General features: G+C 43.6%; 1 long non-coding RNA gene across 1 annotated transcript; it reads left to right on the top strand.

Annotated features, from left to right (window-relative positions):
- Positions 1-3,129: 3,129 nt before the first annotated feature.
- On the top strand, positions 3,130-11,244 carry LOC138918405 (uncharacterized). The gene is made up of 2 exons (XR_011427774.1): positions 3,130-7,988; positions 10,112-11,244. It is a non-coding gene; the product is annotated as an uncharacterized lncRNA (long non-coding RNA).
- Positions 11,245-25,866: the final 14,622 nt, after the last annotated feature.

The following is a 25,866-nucleotide window of genomic DNA, read 5'->3' as shown; positions in this document are numbered from 1 at the left end:
GATCTTCAAAAAAAAAAAAGAGTGCAGGCACTGCAACTAGACTGCCTGAGTTTCAACCCTGGCTCTTACCGTTTGCTGGCTGTGTGACCTCAGTTTCCTTCCTGTGAAATAGGAATGATGATAATACCTATTCATAGGGCTGCTCTTCTAAGGAGTCAATGATTTAATAGACAAATAGTGCTTAGAAGAATTCCTGGTACCCAGTATAGTTCCTGAGGCTAATGTTAATATTTTTCTTTCTTGGAGCCTTTAATTTTTCTTTATCTTCAGTGTTCTGACATTTCACTAAGTGTGACCCATACTAGGATGCATCTGATATGTCGTAGTGAAATAGCTGATGCATCCAAGGTTGAATCTTTTTACATTTAGCAGACTCAACACACAATATTGCATTCAGTTTGAAGACATCCCTTCACCTCAGTGAAATTATTTGTTATAGTTCTTTGATAATTTCCTCTGCTCCATTTTCTCTGTTTTCTCTCTTTTGAACTACTAATAGTCAGGGGTTGGTTCCTAGATTGATTGTTTAAGTGTCCAATCTTTTCTCTCAATTTCCTAGTTTGCCTTTTTAAAAATGTGTTCTGAAAGATTCCCTCATCTTTATTTTCCAGTCCTTCAATTAAGATTTTTTTTAATTAAAATGTTTCCATCTCCAAAGGCTCTGTTCTTTGATTTTTCTTATTTTATAACATCATGTTCCTCTTTTATAGATGCTCCACCTTTGTGAGTTTCTCTGCGGATACTAATCAGAGGTTTAGTGGTTGGTTGTTATTGTTCTGTCTCCTGAATTACGTCTGTTTTCTGTTTGTTCTTCTTGGTTTTTCTCTTTTGTGCCGAAAGCTTTCTTGATAATTCTGGCCCATTTGTTCACATTTTTAAGTGAGATAATTGGATGTTTGATTAGGAGCTCTGTGTGTGTGGGCAGGAGTCAACTAACAGACTTTGCTTTATGGTGAGCAGGTGGCAACCTGGCCATGGTTCTGGAGATCCTGAAATGCCAGCATGTGGAGGACCTAAATTTGGGACATCACACATTCTCACTCCCCTAATTTTTCTCAGAGTTTATTCAGTTTTTTAAAGAGAAAAATCCCATGTAATGTATGTTATGTTTTAAATAGATAGATACATAGATCACCTCACAAATACCCAGGAAGGTAAATATTATCATCTCCATATTCCAGAGGAGTAAGTCGAACCTTAGAGAGGTTAAGTAAAGCATCCAGGATAACAGCTAATGAGAAGTGAAAGAACTTATAGTCAGGTTTTCCTAACTCCCAAACCATGTACTCCTAACCACTGTGATAAACCTTCCTGCATAATCCTCTAAACAGGGTTCAGAGGTGGATGGTTTTGGTGGAACTTGGCTTAGCCCGTCCCTCCCCCCATCCCTCCCAGAAGGATCTTTGTTACTGCTCCTATATGGAATTGTAGAGTCTTAGTGCTAAGAGGGTCACTTTGCTTTTAGCCTCTCCATGCAGCCATATTCTTCATCCTCAAAAGAAACAACCAGGTTCCCTGGATATTTGTTGAGCTTGACTTTCTTGACACAAAGAAAAGCTCTTGGCTTGGCATTAGACCTTTCAGGCCCTTTCCCACTGAAGGTCATTGCAAAGGGCATTGCGCTCGGGTATGTTTCTGAAGCCAAGGGCCACTCTGTTGGCGTTGTGGCAGCGTTTGTGTTGTGTTGAGATCAATAACATGGCTGTTTGATGCCTGGGCGCTGCCTCTGCTGTTGACAGAGTGGAGGCTCTGCGGAGTTGTCAGAGCCTTTCTCCTCTTGATGTTCTGATATTGTCCAAGGTCACTGTGAGTTAGAACTGAGTTCTCAGCCATTCTCCAATTCTGAGGTCGCTTGAAACCTCTCTGCCTTAGAGCCTACACTTGTGAAAAGACAATATAAGAATCATTTCAGCTACCTTTCAGGGATGGCTAGTGTCAGGTTGTGCAAGAAAAGTCGGGATTGTTAATTATGAGGCAAAGTGATCCAGTAACTCCCTGAATGACTTTTATTGATTTTTATTGTTTAATGTAACTTGGCATTTGCTAGAAAGTCTGCATGCAGAAAGAAATGAGAACATTCCCAACCAGAAAGTGGACTTCTTCACCCTAACACATCATTCTTCACAGTTGTGACATACATGCATGTTATCAAAGATAGAACACCCCCTCCCACAACATACACCTCTTCAGAAATTGTTTTCTCATCTGCAGAAAAGGGAGGGCTTTGTACTCATAGGAAAATAAATTTCTGGTATACATTTTAAAAGTGGCTCAAGTACATATTTTTAAAATAGGAAGGATAACATTAAATATGGTAAAATGTACATTTCAAAGGAGGTTTAAATATGCATTCTTGAAAACAAGGTGAGTGGTAGCCGGCCTCTGAGAAGGTCTCCTGTGGTCCCTGCCTCCTGGTATTCACGCCCTTGGGTAGTCAGTCCCCTAACACATTGGATAGGGCTGACCTGTGTAACCATTAGGATGTTGAAGGAAGGATGGTGTGTGGCTTCCAAAGCTAGATAAAATATGTTGTGGCTTCTACCTTGCTTTCTGTTGGATCTCTCACTTGGGGTAAAACCAGCTGCCATGTCATGGGGACATTCAGACAGCCCTGTGATGGGGTCCCGGGGCAGAGAATTGAGACCTCCTACCAACAGCCATGTGAGTGAGCATCTCTGAAGCAGCTCCTCCAGCCCGGTCAGACCTTCAGATGGTGGAAGACCCAGCTGGCATTTTGACAGCAACCTCATGACAGAGGCCCCAAGCTAAAGCCACCTAGCTGAGCGCTGCCTGAATTCCTGACCTACAGAAACTGCAAGATAATAAATGTTTATTGTTATTTTAAAACATGAAATTTGTGGGTTATTTGTAAAACAGCAATACAGTGAGTCACAGTAAACAAGGTGAAAGATTCAAGTATGTATTTGAAAATAAAAAGGAATCCTAGTATTTATTCAGAACTTTTGGAACATATGACAAAGCTCTTTGGATTATGTAGGGCTGATTGCACTCATTGTTCTCCTCTGTGGATGTAAAACCCCTGTGCATACCTGTCTGTTCATTAGGCTGTAATTACACCTTTCCAGGGATTGTCATTTCACCGTCACTGTAAGAACCTTTGGAGGTGGACAAGTTGAGAGGGAGGGGAAAAGACCTTCCTACTAAGCAGCAGTGAACCACAACTGAAAAGGTCAGAATTGCCTAGTCAGGCTGTGAGCACTAGCCCAGCCGTCTTCCAGTTCATACCGGTGGTCCTGCGGTCATCAGTCCTGCGGTCATCAGTCCTGCGTCTCCATGCCACTTTCCAGCACAGAGCCCTCCAAGAGTTGAAACCATCATGGGCTGAGCATCACAGTCTTTTGAACGGCAACTTACCTTGGAGTTTTGTAGGAAACAAACTTGGGCTCCCTCTGGTGGCCTTCTAGCGAATGTCTGGTGGCCACCCAAACATCACTAGGCCCTTTCTTTTAAGTACCTTAGCCATATATGAGTTAATTTAATGAAGTCCCTTTTCTATACATATATTGTAGAGGTAGCAGCTGGGAGTGTGATTTCCAAAAGGGAAAAGTTTACCTACATACCTTTTAAAAACCAGTTGCAGGTATTTTTCATTCCTTCCCACTTTTATCCATACCTTACTGGTGCAACTAATGGGTAATGATTATTGGGTTTACACATTTTAATAAAATCACAGTCTCATCACCCAGGCTATTCTCCTGGAAAGTCTTGGAGAAGTGGTTGCAAAGTTTGTTAAATTTTGCTTGAGAGCTAAAATACTAACGATTGACTCCGCTCCTCGTATATTTTCATATTTGCTGGTTTCAGAAGCCCCTAGGGGAGGTTCCAGGTGTGAATTACCAGTTTGCTTGCCCTCCCACGCTGTACCCCCACCACACACCTTCCCTGCCTTTGCCTTTGGGGTAGGAAAGGACAGGAATAGAGAGGGCAAAATGGGTACAAAATACAAAACAGTGATAGCAGATGTTTTTATGAAGGGCTTTATATAAATAAAGACAATTCGGTGATGATACACATGAGCTTTGCACAGTGAGTACTTAATATCTTCAGACAGGACAAATTCATAGTAAACTCATGCTAACCACTTTGGCCATCTTAGAATGCCCACATCATAAATTAATGGCAGAATTAGACTGAGCTTAATATACCAGCAGCTCCATTTCCTTTCATTCCCAAGGAAGTGTTTGGTATCTGTCTGCAGAGACATATTTGGAAACAAGACTACCTCTCTGCACTTAGCCATCAAGCATTTCAATAGTGAGATGCAGCAACAGCCATTTACTTTGTACCACCTGTCTCTCATTGTAAGTTTTCACCTTAATGGTTTTTATTAGCACTTTATGTTGCTAAGCAACGAGCCAAGTCTGCACTCTTCTCCGCCAGGCTATAAAAATGTCTGCTTAGTTCCCCTGGTTCTGAAAGAAACGACTATACCAAAAAGATGCTCTTTATGGTTGTTTTCTCCTGACCTTTTTTCTTTTTCTTCCCCTGTGCCCCTCCCAATATGGACATAGTGAAGTTTCAATACATCTTGGAACCACAGCCGCGCAGCAGGCGCCCCCTCCAGGCGCCATCTCCCGTCAGTGGACGCCCGGGGAGAGGCAGGAGGCAGGACGATTAAACCGTTAGGCCTGCGAACCAGATCGTCTATTACGAATTCACTTTTATTCTCGCAATCTGAAGCGAGCAGACGTTTGGCTTGTACGGTAGCTGCAACTGTGGTGACCCACACTTTGTAATTGGGAAATGCCACTTGTCGTAGTCCCCGGAAAATAGGATTGAGGAGGAGAAGGAGATGGATAATGCTGATGAGGTGCTTTTTTTTTTTTCCTTTAACTTGGACAAGTTTGGATACATTCTGCTAGGAAAAGGCAGTATAGGAGAGTCTAGAAAGATGGAGGCGTCTCCCGCGCAGCAGTTTGCCTCCTGCTTAAAAGCAGCGGCGCGGAGCAAGCTGCGATTCCCAGGGACCCCAGCAGTGGGCTGCGCCCCCGAGTCCTCGCTGTCCCAGCGGCCGGCCTCGGCCTTGAATTGCCCTTTCAGGGCGAGGGACTGAGTCATCTCATCTCATCTCCCAAGAAATGCTCTTTGGGTCTCTGCTACAGCCTGGGATGGAGACAAAGGCCATGGGGCGCAGAGCGTGGCTCTCTGGCTAAGGCACTTCCGAGGGGCGCCCAGCCGTCTTGGGCAGACAGAATTCTGTCGTCCTCTGCTCTGCTAGCGCTGTGGGTGTGGTTCTGAACAGTGATCTTTGCATTTTCTCTACGGTGATCTGCACAGAGTGGGGGAGTGCAAACCACAAGTCACTCCAAAAAGTCTATGTGTGTGTGTGTGTTCATTGAATGTTTCCCAGAAGATTTGACACTACACCAAAAAGCAGACAGGTAAACATCACCACTTCATCATCACTTTAAGTATCACCATAGCAATGTTATTTTTCCAGATAAATGTCTTGAAATGTGTCTCTCCTAGGGGCAGGCGGCAGTGGGCAAAGCAAATGCTCCTTGGGGTCTTTTACTTTGTTTAGAAAGTTGGGGATGGGGGAGCTTAAGAACATCTGCTCTTCAGAAATGTGGATTTTAGGCCTTTTCCTGGCATTTCCTCTTTTCAGACAAAGAAAACTTTGCTTAATGTCAACACTTGTTAGATTTTAAGCCCGTATTCTTTTCTGTTCTGAGTTTTTGTTTTGTGCTTTATTCAGGAAATATTTATTAAGCAGCCACTAGAGAATTTGTAGACACTAAAACTAAAACAAAGCCCATATTCCTGCTTTCATGGAACTTACATTCTAATGGGTGCAGGGAGGGGAATAAACAGTAGCGAGTGTAACGTATCAGGAAGTGACAGTATATCCAGGAGGATAAAGGAGAGAGTGATGAGGGTCTGTGTTACATGGCTGTTTGGGAGAGGTCTTGCCGATAAGAAAGCAGAGACCTTAAGAAATGAGAGTGTGAGCCACATGGAAATCCAGGGAAGAGCAAGCAGAAAGCCAGGAGCGTGGGGGATGTTTAAGGGACGACTGGAGCTGAGTGAGTGAGAGGAAGGTGCTGGAGATGAAATCACAGGGAGGGGCTGGATCACACGGGGCCTCCCAGGACAGAATCAGGCCTTGGGGTTCTCCTCTCACTAAGGTGCAAGTAGAGGAGAGTGGAGAAAAGACAGGGCACAGGTCAAAGCCATTAGCCCATGGAGAGTCCAGGTGAAGGATGACGATGAAGGTGGCTTGGCCCCGGGTGTTGGCTGTGAACATGATGAGAAGTGGTCATCATCTAGATATATTTTGAAGATAGATCAGGTTTTATAGGCCCTAAAGCTGATATAACTGGGGAGGCCTTATTTAAGGAAATAAGCAAAATTATCAATCCAAAATGAGGTATGAAAGTGAACATTTAAAGGTGTTCTTAACCTGGGGTCCATGAACACTCCCTCCCACCTCCTATGGGTAAAATTCAGGAGCTGTGCCCTTGGGTAGAAAAAAAGTACAGCTTTATTTTCATTAATCTTTAGCTGAAATGTAGCATTTTCTTCGATTATGAATGTAAGCAGCACACCACAGTTGTAAGAGCAGTACCTGTGACTTTGTCACTGATAGAGTCACACATGACTGCACGGTTGTGCAGATAACTCAGAATATCCTTCATGCTCGTCATTACCGTTTCTGTGGTTACCAGGCCTGCACTAGATCTTATTTAATGCACTAAGAAGTAAATATATTGCTCTATGATAAATTTGTTTCTTTAATATCATGATAACTGTATTTCAGTGGTGTCTTTTGTAATCACATGTACTTTATTTTATACATGTAGAAACATTATTCTGAGAAGAGGTTCATTGGCTTCACCAGACTGCCACAGAGGTCCACAGCAAAGAGAAAAAAAAGTTGAAAACCCATGATTTCAAATGAAAAATAAATTTAAAAACTTGTAATTTTAAAAAGCTGACAGATATTTAGAAAAATAATATTTTTATTAATTGCTTGTCACATTTGAATATTTTTCCCTGTATATGTATATGTGTATTTTTAGGATGATTGGCCCTGAGCTAACGTCTGTTGCCAATTTTCCTTCTTTTTTTTTTTTGCCTCTCCAAAGCAAAGCCCCAGTACATAATTGTATATCCCAGTTGTAGGTCATTCTAGTTCTTCTATGTGGGACACAGCCTCAGCATGGCCTGATGAGCAGTGCTAGATCTGCGCCCAGGATCCGAACCTGCAAACCCTGGGCCGCTGAAGCGGAGCACATTAACTTAACTGTTCGGCCACCTTTTCATTCTGCAGATATTTACAAAAACATATGAGCCATCCAGTTTCTCTTGAAAAATCAAAAGATCTGGCAATGCTGCATTCTCATCTCACTAGTTATACAAAATGACTTAGTAACAGAATTTTATAGAGAGTTCCTCATCTGAGGAATGGATGACTTTTCCATAGGCCAGCTTCTGACTTGATGCATTTTATACCTTGTTTCTCTTCCACCATCTACATACTTCCAATGTTGGGCACTGGAAGTTTGTATCATGATATGACCTCTGACCTTTTATTTAAGTCACATGTCACAATTCTAGGTGAATTGCCACAGTGGGTGGTAGAAGAATTTCTGGAAGTCATTCCTATGCCAGATGGCTGGCAGTAACTGAATTATACATGCAAATAACTACAAACCATGTAAATCGATCCCGCTAAACACAAACTAAACGTACCCCCAACTCAACCTCCCTTTGGTAGGATTCCAAAAATGTCTGTAGCCACTTCATTGCCACCCAGTCCTAGAGGGAGAGTGATCAAGAGGAAATCATAGTAGAAAGAGAGAGCAGTCTTAGAGTAGATATAATATCCAGTTTTTCTAAATTTTACAAAAACATTTGGACCTTGAAAGGGAGCTGTGCGAGAGAAGATTCCTGGCTTTTCCTGAAAAATCAGATGACCTAACGACGGCGGACCCTCGTCCCCTCAGGACCACAGTTCACTGGAGGTGGGTGGTCAACCGACCTTTCGACCAGGGCATGTGCTCTCCATTTTGCCAGAGCCTCTCCTCAGCCTGCCTCCAGCAGACCATGCCTGGCAGCATGTGTAGCCATCTGAGTTTGCAGCCCTGCACACCATCAAACCTGAGCGAGGCCTGCTTAATTCTGGCCAAAGGACAAACCTTAACTGTGCCTCTAAGTGAAGGTTGTCTAGCCCTGACTAAGGTTAGAATGGATAAAATAAATTAACCAAAAGCGTTAATCTACCAAAAAAGTCTGTCTTGATTTGAATTGGAGAAGAACCCAGAATTCACTATAATTTAACACAAGGTGCTGAGTATATGGAATCGGCAGTTTAATCAAAGCTCTTAGGTGTGCATCAGGGGTGCTGTGATTTATTCTGACTGAGGGGGATGAGGGAGCACTCATGGAGAAAGCAACATTTATTTGGATCTTTAAAGATCAGTGGGTTTGACCAAGTAGAGGATGGAATAGGGAGCATTCCAGGAAGTGAAATGGCATGAGCAGCAAGGGGATGGATGGATGCGGGAAAGTGGAGGATATGTTGGGGGCTGGATGGGGGTTTGGTGAGGGAGACGCTGGAGAGGGTAGGGGGCTGCGGTGGTGAAAGGCTGGGCTGAGGAAGGTAGGCATTTCATTTAAGCTATTGGACACCATCAAGAGCTAAGGTGTTCATGACTTATAATTTGTTAATGTGTCAGCCTATTGGGAGGGCTTACATTTTTTAAAAAGGCCTTTTAAAGCTCCAAAAATTTGACTCAAAGGTAGTCTTTTTTATTCGTTAATTTTTGGTTATGGAAAATCTCAATAATACAATGAACCTTCATGTGCCCGTCATCCAGCTTCAATAGTTATGAACTCATTGCCACTGTAACACCATCCACTTCTCCTTTTCTATATTGTTTTGAAATAAATCTCAGATATAATATTCTCTAAAAGATTGACTCTAAAAAAAATAACCATAATACCATTGATGTCATAATTTTTTTTTACAATTTGTTTCAGTCAGGATCCAAATAAGGTCCATAATTTGCAATTAATCCCTCTTTCCAATTCATCCATCTTTTTAGTCTCTTAATTGATAGTTTCCCTCTTTCTTTCTTATTTCAATTTGTTTTTTAAAAAAGAAAAAAAACCCAGGTTATTTGTCCTTCAGAATCCCCTCGAGTCAGGACTTTGGTGATGGCATCACTATAATGTCGTTTCATACATCCTTTGTCTCTGCAGTTGCTGTCATCTGGTAGTTGCATGTCAAGTAGATTCAGGTTTGATCTTTTTGACAAGACCATTTCATAGGTGGTGTTGTGTTCTTCCATCAGGAAGCACTTAATGCTTATTGTCTCTTTTTTGGTGATATTACCAATTGTTGATACTCAATTTGTATATAGGAATGGATATTCAGTGATGGAAATTCAGATATGCCAGCAGGTCAACTAGGGGAGGGCTATTTTTGGATACAGAGAACCAGGATATCTTGGCACCCTTTAAATAACACCTCACACCATGTGAGGTAGACAGGTTCTTAGTCTTTTTTTTGAAAAAGATTGGTCCAGGAGAGCTATTGTAACCATTTTTAGCTTTCTTCTCTCCCCATTCCCTTTTCTCAAACACCCTGTATGCTGACTCTCTCCTTGCTTCACAAATTATATTCCTTAATTCAACAAACATTTGCTGAGTGCCTACCCTGTGCAAAGAACTGAACTAGGCCCTTTGGGGAGGAGGGCTCCAAACTGGACTCTGCCATCAAGGATACTCAGGATCTAATAGAGGAACAAGAGCTCTAAGATGAATAGAATGGTACAACTAAAGCTCTGTGGACTTTCCAAGGGGGAACAGTCTCTTCTGACTGAGAGGAAGAAAGAGGCCTTTGTGGGGATGGTACTTGAACCGAGCTAAGGTAGATGGGGTGATCTGGAAAGGGATGTTCCAAGCCAGAGGATTAACGTGAAGACAGGCATAGAAGCAGCAGATCTTGGGTCATGTCTGAGAAAAAGTAAATAGTTCAGTTTGACTCAAAGGTGGGTAAGAGGAATAGTGGGAAATAGAGTTGGAAAAATTGGTTTGGAGTTAAATGTTCACTTACCTTATAGCCCAGCCATTCTACTCCTAGGTATTTACCCAAGAGAAATGAAACATATGTGCACTCAAGACGAATGCACACATGTTCATAGCAGCTTTATTCACCATAACCAAAAGCTGGAAACATCAGAAGGATTCAATGGGAATACCACACAGCAATATAAAGAAGAAAATTACCAATACATCCAACAACATGGACGAATCTCAGAATCATTAGAATGAATGAAGGGAAAAGGCAAGACTAATCTATAGTGACAGAAGCAGAGGGTGCCTAGAACTGGGGCCAAATGGACTACAAAGGGGCACAAGGGATCTCTTGGGGCGATGGAAATGCTTTGTGTCGTGATCGTGGTGGTGATTTCGTGGGCATACACGTCCATCAAAACTCATGGAATTGTGAACTTTAAATAGGTGCAATTGATTGTTTATAAATTACACCTCAGTAAAATGTGTTTTTTAAAAAATATGCTTGGGACACACTGTGGAAGTTTTTGAAAGACAGGCCAAAGAGTTTGGCAAGCTTTTAAAAAAGGGAGTGAAATGTTTGGATTGCAATGTTTAGAATTCAAAACTAGGTAAAGTTCAGGCCAGTATTGACTGCAGCACAGTTACCCAACATGTCACAGGTCCTCAGTCTGGGGCAGAAACTGAGTGTTACTGAAAGATAAACTGAGGCGTATTAAGGAATTTTAGAGGTTATTTGAGAAAAAATGATTTGATTTGAGCACTGCCAAACCGTAAGTGGTTAGGAGTGTTCCACCAATAGGGGGGAGGGGATGAGGGGGCGACGGGACACACACGCGTGTGCGCGCGCACACACACACACACACGACATGGGACTTTTATGGAGCAAAGGAGCAAAGGTGGAAGCAAAGCAAGGAGATGATTTGATTGGCTGCAGTTAAGCGATTGCCTCTTTGGGAAAGCCTAGCTGGCTGTTTGTGATTGGTTGTCCTTGGGTTTTGATTCCTTGACCTTGAGGCATTTACAGGCTTAGGTTTGGGTTTGCTAAGTAGGCTACTAAGGTATTAGAGCCAACTCAGTCTGCTGGCCTCCTTGTTTAATTAATTTAACAGCGTTTAGAAACTTTTCAAGGCAATTTGACAGGATTATTTTGTTGCATATAAAAATATAATCCAAAAATCTAATAAAATTTTAGAACTAGATCGTGTATGTTTTGTTTTTTTTCTGTGGTATTGTGATTTATAATAAATATGTATTTTGGTCTTTATCCAGGGTTCCCAGTACACAGCTCCTTAAACCTTTGTAATTTCCTAAGTGATAAGAGCTATAGGGCATCTTTTGTTCCCAGTTCCTGAAATAGCTCCAGAAGATAAAGGTGAAATGTGTGTTTTTGGTGTTCATAACAAGTCCCTTTCAGCCACCTCGGAGTTTATATTAACGAAGTGACTTTGGGAAAGTCCCACTGGATGGGGGCTGGCTGCCAGGGAAACCAACCACGTGATGAGATGGTTGGCACTTTCAGCCCCTCCTTCCCTGACCTCCGGGGAGTGGAGAGGGGCTAGAGATTGAGTTCAACCACCAGTGGCTAGTGATTTGATCAATCATACCATAAAAACTGAAAAGGAATTCCAAGAGCTTCCGGGTTGGGAACGTATCTGCATGGTGGAAGGGTGGGGTGGCACACCTGGAGAGGACACGGGGGCTCTGGATCCCTTCCCACATACTTGCCCTGTGCATCTCTTCCATCTGGCTGTCCCTAAGTTATAATCTTTTATAACAAACTGGTAATCCAGTAAGTAAAATGTTTTCCTGAAGTCTGTGGGCCGCTCTAGCAAATTAATCCAACCCAAGGAGGGGGCGTGGGACCCTCCATTTTCTAGAAGCACGGGTAACCTGGACTTATGATTGGCATCTGAAGGGGGGGCAGTCCTGTAGGACTGAGCTCTTAATCAGTGGGATCTGACACTATCTCTGGGTAGACAGTGTCAGAATTGAGTTAAATTGTAGGACACCCAGCTGGTGTCGCAGAATTGCTTGGTGAGTGGAAAAACTTAAACACACATTTGGTGACTAGAAATGTCAGAAGTGAATAGAGATTGAGAGTAGAGGAGACACACAGGAGTGTTTTTCCTTTACATTTTCTAATTCACTTTTCTGGTAACTCATATTTATTGCATTTTACATTTGCTACCAGTCCACAACAAATTGGACATCTAAAGAAAATCAGCCCTTTACCACAGATAGTTCGGGCAGCACTGGGCTGGAGTCACAACAATGTAAGGCAAGATTTTTCTCCGATAGTTTAGGTTAGATTATTGGGAAAAAGAGAGAGCTCATTAAAACTTGCCTGTTAAACTTTTGGTTGCCCAAGGAGCGGAAACTGTGTAAGGAGTGTGAGCAGACAGGGTAAGTGGGATTTAAAGTGGCAATTTACTGACAGTACGATTGGTTTCAGATTCCTGCAGTGCTCTCAGAACCTTGGACTATATTCAGATTAAAGTCTAGGCCGCTATTAAATAAATGAAGAACAAAATAATGGGGCAAAAATGGAAGCTTTTTCTTAGCACTAACCTCCTGCTAGAACCTGGAAGGTTAGAGCTACTCTCAGACTTTTTAAAGAAGTTATTTATACATAAGGGAAATGTTTTAAAGAAATCTAAGAAAGAGAAGGAAAGGCTAATGTTACGAGAGACTGCAGGGAAATGTCGCTGTGTAATAACTCCCACGCGGGGCGGGTGACAGGAGTTGGGCTGGGTGCCTAGCAAAGCACCGTGTCATTACATAAGGACACACACTCTCCCCTGGGCCTCGCTGCCGTGCACAGTGTACCCAGCCCACTGTGCCAGTGCAACACACCGAGAAGTAGCAGTGCAGACATTTCTCCAGGCAGAACGGCAATCACTAAACACAAACCGAAAAACCCCACAGTCGTCTAGCCTAGGGGGCAGGTCGTCTTCTCAAGGACGGGTAAGTTACGACTCAGGTCTCCCATTTCGCCTAGGTCCACGCTCACTACTCCGAGGGGGCTGCCAAGGAAACTTTGGAGATTTTGACCCACGTTCTGTGAAATAAAGTATGTAAAAATGCATTTCAATCTATAAAACATGGTACAAATATGAGGAAGTACTTCTGATTTTCCCTAACCCCAGTAGCTTCTGTGTGTACTTTTTTTACAACTCTCCCCAGTGTTACCTGCAGACCTTCAGCACACAGCCACATGCTAACAAGGTGGTCTCTTCACATGCAAGTCATGCAATCGAAGCAGAGAGGAATGGAGCCCTGCTATAGTCATGCCTGAGCCTCCTGACACCTTGTACATAAACTGGCCCCCTCGATGGCACTGACGTCCAGATTACACTGAAAATCACCCTTGAGAAGCATGCCCAAGAGACCCCATATCTGACTAATCCAGAAAGTAAGAACTGAGAAGATGGAAGGAAAATACCAAAAAAAGAAACTTTTTTTTTCAAGAAAATTTCCAAGAAATGAAAAACGTGTTTCCAAGTTGAAATAACGGATCAAGTGTCTCACAGAAAATTTAAAAAGACACGTATCAAGGAACAACATTATGAAATTTCAGATCATCATGAACAAAGAGAAGATGCTAAAAACTCCCAGAAAGGACAAAAAAGCAAGTCTCATACAAAAAAATGGCACTTAGAATAGCCATCTCCTCAGCAGCAACACTCGAAGCTGGAAGACAGTCAGTTTTGGGTCAACGTGAAAATCTGACAGATAATTATTCCTAACCTAGAAGTTGATCCTTAGCCAAATTGTCAATCAAGTATGAGAGAATAAGGATATATTATTCAAGCCAAGTCTCGAACAAGAAAAATATAACCGCTCCATAAGCCATAGAGAGCTGCCTCACCAAGGAGGAAAGAGGAAATGTGGGATTAGGTGGGGAGTGAATCCCAGGCCAAGGGGCAGAGGAGTCTCCACATGACAGGGCAGCAGGGTGGACACCAGTCCAGCCTGGAGCAGAATGGCAGAGGGCTCCCGGGGAGCTCTCCAAGAAAATAAGCAGGGGGTCTGGCAGGTTCCTGGAGCGCTTCAGGTGCTGGGAGGAAACCTACACTGCTTGCAGAGAGCTCAGGGGACGGGTTAGTGATGAGTACATAGGAAACTGAACATTGGGGAATATGAGAGTTATTAGCTCCGGCAACTATTAAACACTAATTAAAAATTAAAAATTGTACATATGGCTCAATTTGGAAAAATAAATAGTAATATCATGATTGTTAAATTAACCAAATTGTGAGATAACTATAGGGAGGATGGGGAAGGAGAAGTGGGGGGCTCAGGGGAGAGAAGAGCTGAGAGTTACAGGCAGCATGAAAGCTAAATCTTCATCTTCCAGGGAGAAAGTCAAAAGATAATATGTAAACCATGAAAATGAAAAATAAAGAAGTAATAGTTGATGCAAGTTAGACTTAAGCAGTTAGAAAAAAAAAGAAGGGCCGGCCCAGTGGCGCAGTGGTTAAGTGCGCACGTTCTGCTTTTGCAGCCAGGGGTTCGCCTGTTCAGATCCCGGGTGTGGACATGGCACCGCTTGGCAAGCCATGCTGTGGTAGGCGTCCCACGTATAAAGTAGAGGAAGATGGGCACAGATGTTAGCTCAGGGCCAGTCTTCCTCAGCAAAAAGAGGATTGGCAGCAGATGTTAGCTCAGGGCTAATCTTCCTCCAAAAAAAAGACGAAGAAGAAGAAAAAACAGTAAATAAGCAGCCAGTGATGACTTCAGAGAGTAGAAATCGCCTGGGAGGAATAGGGTAAAGGGACTGATGTTTTTTGCTGTAATCATTAAATTTAACAAGTTAAGCTATGATATGAAATATTTTGATTTTTTTAAAAAGCAGCAGATGCAGGCCACACACTGCACAGCATCAGTAGTATCTGCATCCTTTCAATCCTGTGACAAACGTATTGCGCACCATCCTGCTAAGTGGATGAAGATTGAGGATACAGCGGTGAGCAAACCAGAACAGAACCAAGCCACGCCCTCTTGGAGCTTGCAGGGAGAGGAAGTGGAGACAGATGATAAACAAATGAGCGAGGAAAATGCATTGTGTGTTAGACGGAAATAAGGGACATGTGAAAAATAAAGAAAGCAGTTGAGCATACCAGGGTAGGGGTGTAGTTTTAAGTGGGGTGGCCAGGGAAGGCCGCTCTGATTTTGACGAGATGACCTTTGAGCAGAGACTTAAAGGTGGTCAGCATGAGCCATGTGGCTCTCAGGGAAAAGTATTTGGGCTGAGGAAACAGCCAGTGCAAAGTCTGTGAAGAGGAAGCATATCTGCTTAGGGTTGCCATGTAAAATACAGGATACCCAGTTAAATTTGAATTTCAGATAAACAAGGAATAATTTTTTAGTATAAGTATGTCCCAAGTTGCATTGGGAATATTTGGTGTAGGAAGAGCATAGTAAGCAAGAGAGAGAGAGAGATGAGGTCATCAAGATGGGAGGGTCCAGATCATGAAGGGCTTTCCAGGACATGGTAACGACTTTGCATTTTTACTGTGGGAGAGGTGGGAAGCCAATGGAGAATTTTGAGCAAAGAAGAGGTATGATCCGATAGTTCTAGAAGGGTCACCCTGATAAGTATGTTGAGAATAGACTGATAAATTTGGAAGCATGAAAGCAGTCAGCAGGCTGCTGCAATAATCCAGTGAGGAGATGCTGGGGGCCTGGATCAGGGTGGTAACCATGGAGATAGTGAAAAGTGGGAAGATTCTGGATATATTTTGAAGGGAGAGCTCATGGAATTTGCTAATAAACTGGACATGGAATGTGAGAGAATTCAAAGGTGAGACCAGGTTTTCAGCCCGAGCAACTGGAAAGATGGAGTTGTTATTCATTTATTGAGACAGAGAAGTCTGTGGCTGTAGGAGGAGTAAATCTGAGGGTTTTATCAAGAGCTTGGCTTTGGTCATGGAGATGAAGGGTAGGTGGTGGGATATAGCGGTCTGGAGATCAGGGGAGAAGTCTTGGCTGGTGATACAGATGTAGGAGTTATTGTAGGTCTAACTATCAGAACCATTCCTTTGTCTTCTCCTGAAACAGTTACCTATTATCAAAATAAGGCTGCATTATAAACCATCCCAAAATTTCATGCCTTAAAAGAGCAACCATTTGTTTAGCTTAAGATCTTGTGAATCAGCAGTTTAGGCTGAGCTTAGCTGGGCGGTTCTGGTCTTGTTTCATTGTGTCCAGGCTTTGTCATCTGCTGTTGGCTGGCAGGTCAGCTGGCTGCTCTAGGATGATCGCAGCTGGAATAATTCATCTCTACTCCACGTGGTCTCTCATCTTCCCGCAGCTAGCTTGGCATTGTTCTGGTGGAGGCAGTGCTCCGAAAGAGAGTTGAAGTGCTTGAGGTCTCTTGAAGCCTAAACTGTAACTATCGCACTAACATTTCTGCCACATTCTCACTGTCAAAGCAAGTCACAAGGCTGCTGGTGGAGGAGCAGGTGATAGATAGCACCTCTTGGTAGGAGGAACTACAAAGCCACATGCAAAGGGAAACCATACAGGGAGGCCTTGGGGGCCATCATTCAATCAACTTACCACGTATCCCAACTCTGAAACATTTCAGCCCAGTCCTCTTTTCTCTCCAAGAAGGACTATGAAAAATCCGCCTGTGATAGATACAATGAGATAAGTGACGTTGGTCTAGTTTTTTACTTCAGTTAGAACCAGAATCTTAGTGGGAGGGAGGCAGGGTCCAAGAATACCGGGATGAAGTGAAGGGAGAAAATAGGATGAGGGCGCAAGCAGGAAGAGAAGGAAGACGATATACTGCAACCATATCACGAGGCCTCGAGAGAAGCCATCAAGTCCCAAAGCTACAAGACCCCACCTGTCATCTCGTGCTTTCACGCAGCCCCTGCCTCTATGAAGGGACATGAAAAACACTCAGCAAGACTCCCATCTGTGCCATATTAATCACTCCATACAACCTCGTTAACAAGTAAGTCATGTCAGTGCCTGATAGCCATGGTGGTAGTTAGGAAATTCTTCCCTTTTTGTATCATAAATCCCTATTTCTGTAGCACTCTAAGCCTGGACCTTCTTAGATCTCAGGTTCTCAGAAGAGAGAGGACAACAGTATTTGTGGCCTCGGATGTCTAGCATTATCCAACTATGTAGGTGTCCCTTCTCCATAATGTCCTTGGGCACATATTTTCCATCCTGCTCCCAGACTGGGTGCCTGTTGAAAGTGCTGAGGGAGTTTCCGGCATCCCCCATGGTGGGGTGGCCGCAGGAGGGAGAAGTGAACAGCAAACAGACGATCCAGATGCCACAAATGCCTTAACATGAGAAGAGGGGCATGTTTTGTCATCGTGTTTGCAGACGCTTCTCCGTGCACTGGACAGCTTCATCCCCTCCCTTGCAGGGCTCACGTCGTATAGGGGGACAGATGAGGAATAAATTATATTTGAACACCAAAAAAAAAAGAAAATGTTGTGGTGCTGTGATCTGGCAGCTCCAGACCAGGGCCAGGTGCAACAGCATCTATGGGCCTTTCATCCGTCTTTCAAGTGCTTCTTCCAGAAACAGACCAAGAAAAAAGGCACCAGCTTTCAAGACTGGGATCAACTCTGCATTTTCAGAGTTTTGTTTTGGAAACAAAAAGAATATGAGCACTCAGAGAAGAGATTCATGCTGTACAGGAAGGTGTTAGGCTAGCCCATTTTAAAGTGACATCTAACTACTTGTTAACCCTGGGCAAGTCTAAGAGTAGCTCAAAAGAGTTTTAATAGAGAAGCATAGCCTTAGAGGCTCAGTGAGTAGACATTTATAGAAGATGGAAAGGACCTAGAGATTAAACTAGGGGTCATCTAGTTTAATCATCTTATTTTGGATAAGGCTCTGTGGCCTTGGGAGTCTGAGCCAGCACTGGAACCAGGGCTCATGGCTCCCCATCCAAGATATACTCCACAGCCCATGCTTCCAGCAAACCACTAAGTGTGTGATGGCAAGGAGATTTTGAGTGAAAATAGGGTTTGAGGACAGCAACCAGGGAGTAGGTAATGCACATGGGCTAAACATATTCTTGAAATATTTTCTCAGGGCTACACAAAAATCAGAGAATGCAAACAGGCATCCTGTAGTTCGCACCTAATTCACAGTAGAGACCAGCATTCTAAGACCTTCTCATGGTAAAGGCACTCCTGTGATGGCCTCCATTTACTGAATCAGCCACCAAGGTAAGTATTAGCATCTGTTTTCCAGATGAAGATACTGAGGCTTAGAGAAGTTAAGATGCTGCAGTTCTCACAGTTAGTAAGTGGTGGGGCTTTAATTAGAACCCAGATTTCAAAATGTTGCCACTGCACCATCCTCATCCCGCATGCTTTCTTCCAGAAATTGAAATACTGATTTTTTTTTAAATTTGCCAAATTGATGCAAAATGGCATCATCTTTCATTTTGTTTTAGCAAATCTAAAATGGAATTTCAAAAAACAAAAAAAGAATTAAGAAGGAAAACATGTATAACACAAATCAGATGCTGAAACATCTGGTGTGCCAAGTGGAAAAAAGATATCACAACGTGAGTTCCTATATATGACGCTCAAACCCAGCCGCACCAGTGTATGTGCGGGGCAGGCCTGGGGGGCGGCAGCAGTCATGAAGAAAGACTTCGGAGTTTTAGCTGGTAGAAAACTCAGTATGAGTCACCTATGTAATACTGTTACACACCCCGCCCCCCCCCCCCCCAAAAAAAACCCAAATGTAAGTTTAGGCTGCATTCAAATATTATTGCATTAAGCAGAACACGTGGAAAATGAGGGCCAGCCACACCTGGAGCACTGCAGGGCGCTCAGGGCACCTGGGTCAAGAGGGCCATGGGTTGAGGCCCCTGAGCACTGAGTGGGAGAATTTGTTGACTTTTAATACTCCTTTCCACTCTGGTGCTTTACATTTTGTTCTAATAAGAGGGCAGCAACTACAAGCCAACCATGTTGGCAGTTTCCCACTCAGTTGTCTAAGGAAGTCACTAGATAGTTCTGTACTTCCTGCTACAATCGTGGTTCCTTAGCCCCCCACAGGTGGTGGAATCCCCAGAGGGACTTTCAAAAAGCTACACATTCTGTTTCAGTAGGTTTGACGTGGGGCTCAGCATTTAAAAAAACTCAATTCATTTAATGAGTAGGTAATACATTGACTTGATTCAAAAATTACAAAAGGTACACAGTGAAAAGTCTCCCTTCTAGAGTGTTTCCAGTTTTCTTCCAGAGATTTTCTATCTTTATGTATCTTTCTAGAGACATCATATACATGCCTTACTTTGAGATTAGGTACCAGGACTAACGGCTTCAGCAAAACACACTTCAGGTAGAAGATACTGCTCTTCTTCAGACCAAAACATTCTCATCTAATTATCCACTTTTCCAAATTTAGTGACTGCATTTGAAAAGTACAGGAGCGACCCAGGGAACATGATGGCCCAAAGCATCTCAGGGCCCAGTGAGATCTCATTCTTTACTCTATCAGCATATCCCTCCTGAATGCCATTGGCAAACAAGGAAGACTGCCAACACCTGTCCTTACTTGCAGGAATAACGGTGATGCAAGGACAAGGAATCAATGATTTCAGTAAAGCAGAAGAGGGTCACCTCACTCAAGCGTGAGTGCGGGTTGGGTGGGAGGGTTGCAGGACTTGGTAAACTCTCCCGAGATGAAACAAAGTGCAGCAGTCTCACAGAAATGAACACGAGGACTTTTCAGGAGAAAGAAGAGCTCATGCAAAGGGACAGTCGGGGCAGCCAAGGGCAGATGGGGAGGGACAGGTAAGCTTGAACAGGTAGGCAAGTGGCCCAATTATGAAGGGCTTTGTATAGAATTTCATTATACGTTTATATTGGAGGCAATGGCAGGTTTCTTCCTTAAAAAAATTCCTTTCTGGGGCAGGCCCAGCAGCACAACGGTTAAGTTCGCAGGTTCTGCTTTGGCAGTCCAGGGTCCACCGGTTAGGACCCTGGGTGTGGACATGGCACCGCTTGTGAAGCCATGCTGTGGCAGTCGTCCCACATAAAATAGAGGAAGATGGATACGGATATTAGCTCAGGGCCAGTATTCCTCAGCAAAAAGAGGAGGATTGGCAGCGGATGTTAGCTCAGGGCTAATCTTCCTCAAAAAAAAACAAAAAGAAAAACCCTTTTCTATTTATACCTTCCCAGGTTCTACACCTAGATACAAAGTAGAATGATTAAATGCACAAGTCCCAGCTAGCAGTTTGGATACATCTTGAGAAATAACCCTATTGAAACAGTTACTACATCAGATGGGTCATTCCTGGGTTGTGTGCTCACGCATCTTAACTATGATTTAGAAACAACAAAATTCTCTATCTGCGATGGCAAAGTCTGGTAGAGGTGCTTAACCCCTAAAACTGTCCTATTCCTTTTTAGAGTCCACAGCTATTCTCACATATCTCCTTTGGAGAAGAGTCAAATGTCAAAATCTATATACTCAAAGCTTACATTTGCACTTTTAGTATACCTGAGTGAATCTGATTATACATTGGTCACCTGCCTATCATCTGCACAAGAGACCAAAATTCACTGCCCAACAAGTTGTCTCTACTTCTGAACTTATCTTGCTCCACCCAGCAATTTCCAACCTCTAACAGAACACACACACCTCTCATATCCACACATGCATGCATTTCGGACTTGCTACATAATTTGTGGGGCCCAGTACCAAATGAAAATGGGGGGCCCTTTTGTTTTAGGAATTCCAAGACAGTGAAAGCAGAGCATTAAACCAAGCACGCAGCCCTTCTAAGTGCAGGGCAACTGCACATGCTGCATGCCCACGAGGCTGGCCCTGCGCGCGCTGCAAACAGGAGGAAACCAAGGGGAGTGGTGAGTTGTGTGGTGCGTTACAGAGTAAGATCAGCGAATATGGCCAGGAGACTGGGTAGGGGGAATAGGAAGGCGCTTTAGACACAGGCAACCCGAGGTGTGGGGAGAGAATATTGAGCAAAATGATCACTGGACGTTGACAGGGGAAGCTAAGCAGTAGTTGGAAGGAGTTTGGCACAACTCTCACACCCCATGAACCAGAGGGTTTAGTAACTGCCTTAGACAAACAAGCCTCCACGTTGCGCTTAGGATGCTAACATCTCTGTTGCTCTCACATTCACACCCAGTCCTCCTTTGTCTCCTCCTCCCTCGTCTGTGGGGCAGAGAACAGGTCGCACATTACTTAACCAATTTTCAGAAGCTTAGTCACTTTTGCTTTTAACAGATGCCAGCAGTTGTTATTTACCAGCCTGTTGATATTATGGCAGTCACCAGGGGCTCTGACACCCAGCACAGCTTCCACTCGAAAAACTCCATCCTGCAGATTCCTAATGGAGGAGCTTTAGGCAGGACGGAGTGCTAGGAAAGTGAGGGAGAAAGACACTATGCCTCCCAGCAACAGCTGAGTTTTCTTAGCTTCCAATTTTATACTTGCCATCTGTTGATATACATTACCTCAGTGAGGCAGTCAAAAGTGTTAATGTTCTCCTTTTAATTTCATGTGCAGTATTTCTCCCCTTCACTTGCTAGTTTTTTCCACCAGGTTGAGTATTAGTTTGGGTATTTGACTAACATGACAAATTGGCAGTTCTTGAGGGAGACTTCCAAATTAATGTAACTCAAGGAAAAGGAAATTACATGTATAGCCCTGTTTTGAATAGATGTCCACAAAATACCAGCTTTCTCTGCGACTGGTCAAATTTCTACCAGCTGTTTAGGGAATGGTAGATTCTGCACTGGGTAGAATAATTTAATAACCCAGCGCTCCAGATGAGGCCATGTGCAAGGTGCAGTCGATAAGCTAGGGCTTGCATATTAATAAACCAGGACATGTCTGCTGTCTTTACATGAGGAAAATCACCAAGTACACGACTGGATTTCTAGTGTCAAACTAAATGTTAAAAAGCGAGGACTGGGGGCTGGCCTGGTGGCAGTGGTTAAATTCGCACACTCTGCCAGTTCAGATCCTCCGTGCGGACCTACACATCACTTGTCAAGCCATGCTGTGGCAGGCGTCCCACATAAAAACTTGAGGAAGATGGGCACGGATGTTAGCTCAGGGCTAATCATCCTCAGCAAAAAGAGGATGGGTGGACAAGAGCTAATCTTCCTTAAAGAAAAAAAAACCCACCTCAGGACTGAATGTCTAGTAGCTCTACAGAACTAGAACTATTAAAAATACTGCGCTCTTGACTAGCAGTTGTGGTGTGTCCTCTCCGTCAGAGGACCCTTCAGGTGAGTCACCTGAAGTCTGACTCCACCCATAAACTGTGACTCACGCATGCAAAAACACTGCATAAGGCGTTCACCCCAGTCTGTCTTCCCTGCTCTACCTCAAAAGCTCAGAAAAAAGAGCACTATGCATATCTAAACGAATGGAGATGTCAAGCCTGGAGGGGGTGGTGGGAGGAAGCAGTAATTGAGGAAACACTGAACAGGCAATTACTTCGGGAAGAATCTTCCCCTAGGCTCACAGTTGACATTTTCCTCACTGAATTGTATGGAATCCTGCTAAAACCACATCCCCAGCATATGGAGGAATCTTAAACGCCAATCCCAGGCCTGTTATATGAAACCATGTATAATAGCACAAATCCACAATCTACATACAGACTCTTGGGAAATAAACTGGATCGACCCAGTAGTTAAAAGCATGCCCCCAGGGGCTGGCCCCATGGCCGAGTGGTTAAGTTCGCGCGCTCTGCTGCAGGCGGCCCAGTGTTTCGTTGGTTCGAATCCTGGGCGCGGACATGGCACTGCTCACCAAGCCACGCTGAGACAGCGTCCCACATGCCACAACTAGCAGGACCCACAATGAAGAATATACAACTATGTACCGGGGGGCTTTGGGGAGAAAAAGGAAAAAATAAAATCTAAAAAAAAAAGCATGCCACCAACAAGCACAGCCAGACACACTATTGCGGCGCTGCCTGAGGGAGGGACTTGGAGGAATTCGGTGGGACAGATATAAACCACCAGCGTTATTAACCCCATCTGCAACTCCAAGCTTGAAGAATCCTTAGTGAGATGGCTGTCAGAGCAGTTAACTTTATCACCCTTTTTCTTTAGTTGTGTATGTTAAACACGTCAAATACTCGTCCTTTGGAATAATGGAATGCTAAATGTTACCTAAAGAACTAAATATCAAAGTAGCTCACATTTCTATGCAGTATCAAGAGAAAAGTTTTTAATTCATTGCTTTTCCAGTATGGTCCATAGCCCCAGATCACAAATCTACCTAAAAACATCAAATTGGGCCCTCAGTTCTTACAGGCAGTCTCTGGAAAAACATGCCAATTGCCACAAAACTGAGCTCTTTTGCAGGAATAGGTTTGCGGCCCATCAGAGGGCTGTCAGCCATTCTTTTACCACGAATTAAGGGTTGTGCAGCAGTGACCTAATAAGCGTAACTTTATAGTCACTAAGATGAGTTCAGGTCCCCCTGGTTTTAGCTCCATCTTACAGACAGTATTCTGGCTGCTAGCCAAAGTCGCTCAGCTCCATGCACATGCACACAGATGCTCAGAAGTTTAGGATGCTTTATCAGGGTTTTTTCCCCAAGCTGCTTGAGGTTTTGGCTCCTCTTTCAATTTTACCATAATTGTGATCATTACCAGTTTAATTTGTTGAGTTATTGGTTAACCTTGCAGTTCAGATGATGGAGTTTACATCAACACAACATTTACTGGGGATTTAACTAGATTTTAAGAAAAATGCCTAATGATTCAAATGTGAGTCATTCACACCTCTATTACTTAAGCAGATGCACATGTAATAAAAACCATGGACTTGTATTAAGACATTTCAAGGGCAATATGCTGCCTGTGAAATTGCTGGTCTCTTGAGCCCATTTTAACCAGGCTTTCTCCCTGTTACTCAAACCACGTGTTCACCTTAGTCCTCATCCTACTTGACCAGTGTTCCACAGGTAACCCCGTTGACTGCTGCCTCCTTCCTAAAACATTTCTTCCAGTTGACCTCCAGGAGGCTGCTCCCTTGGTTCCTAGCTCAGGAGCAGTTCCTTCTTAGATCACCTCCACTGGTTCATGTGGGTCCAGCCCTATGTTGGCGGGCTGCGTCTACCCACTCTCCAAGTGGTCTCACCCAGTTGTTTCGGCTTCAAATGTCATGTACTGAGACCATCCCACTCTCTCAAATTCTCCAGCTTAGACCTCTCCACTCTCCTCCCAAATACCCGACTGCCTACCCAATTCGAACCAGGAATCAGCATCTCAAATTTAACCTGTCCAAACCCAAACTCGATTCCCACCCTCAGTCTTCCTCTTCTGAATGTTAACTCCTTTCTTCCAGATGCTCAGGACAAAACGCTTGACATCACTGTGAAATCATTCTTTCACCTCATTCAACACATCAGCAAATCCCGTTGTCTTTACCTTAATTTCCACCCATCTGCACAACTACCACCCTAGACCAAGCCACTATCTCACCCAAAAATATTCATTAGACACGGTTGTTCTCTTTGCTTTTACCCTGCTACCCAGCAGCCACAATGACCCTTTTTGGTCAGATCAAGTCACCTTTCTGCTCTAAGACCTCCTGTGGCTTTCCTTTATGATCCAGTTTCCTCTTTCCATCTTGGGTCCAGCATACTGGCCACCTTGTCCTCAGAACATGTCAAGCACACTCCAGACTCTGCACTTGCTTTGCCTGGAATGCTCTGCCCCCAGATATCCACATAGCCTATTTCCCTGCTTTCAGGTTCCTATTCGATTATCGTATTACAAAGGCCTTCCTAGACCACCCTATGTAAAAGTCCTTTCTCCACTTTATTGTTCATTATGTAACAAAGCCTAGGGCTTAAAGGCCACCAAGAACATGCCCAAATCAAATTAGCATCAATGACACAAAATGCTACGCCTTATGATGTGTATAGAATTCACATATTTTTCTTGCACAAAATATACCTCAAGAGTTGGGCTGGCCTGGTAAAATAGTGGTTAAGTTTGCGTGCTCTGCTTCTGCAGCCTACAGTTTGCAGCCTGGGTGCAGACCTGTGCAACGCTATCAAGCCAGGATGTGGCAGCATCCCACATACAAAATAGAGGAAGATTGGCAGATGTTAGCTCATTGCCAATCTTCCTCACCAAACAAAAAAGGAAAAAGAGAATATATATAACTCGAGTAACTAGAAAAAGAGCAGAAATAAGCATCCTTAGGCAAATACCTGGACTCTTCACTTCCTGAAGAAAGCTGCTGCAATGCTACTCCTGTTCTTGCAGACTTTTCCATGACCAGCTCACTAAATCAGGTTTTAGCTTAGATGTAACCTCAAGACCTCTCCCACTACCAAGCTATCTTCATCTCCACAGCGTTGACCACTACTTGAAAATCCTCCCATTACCACGTTTCAGAGGGCAAGAGGCCTCCTAGATCAGTGATTGGCACTTTACCTACATTTTAATGTCAGAAATCAGAAGGCTTAAAATTGCCATCAGCTTGACGGGGGGGGGGCGCTACCAACCTGATTTGTATCCGTCTCAGGTTCTGAACCACCCAATGGACTTCAGTCACTAAGACAAGTTCCCGATTGCCAAATCACTGGATTCATGCTGGGTTCACATGCCACATGACCAGGTACAAGAATCTCTCGCTTGCCTTTAGTTTTAAGCTATAAGCTTTTAAAAGTGTAATCAATCAGAAGGCAAAGGCGTAGGGGAACAGTTTTCAACACTTCCCTTGTAAACTCAAACTTTAGATTCTTCCTTGGAGTAAACAGCCTCTTCACTGTTTACAAGGTTACTTCCAAGTGGCAAAAATTCTCTCCATGTTTTTC

The sequence above is a fragment of the Equus caballus genome, chromosome 17 (assembly GCF_041296265.1).
Source record: "Equus caballus isolate H_3958 breed thoroughbred chromosome 17, TB-T2T, whole genome shotgun sequence".
NCBI lineage: Eukaryota > Metazoa > Chordata > Mammalia > Perissodactyla > Equidae > Equus > Equus caballus.
This window is presented reverse-complemented; position numbering and strand designations above follow the sequence as displayed.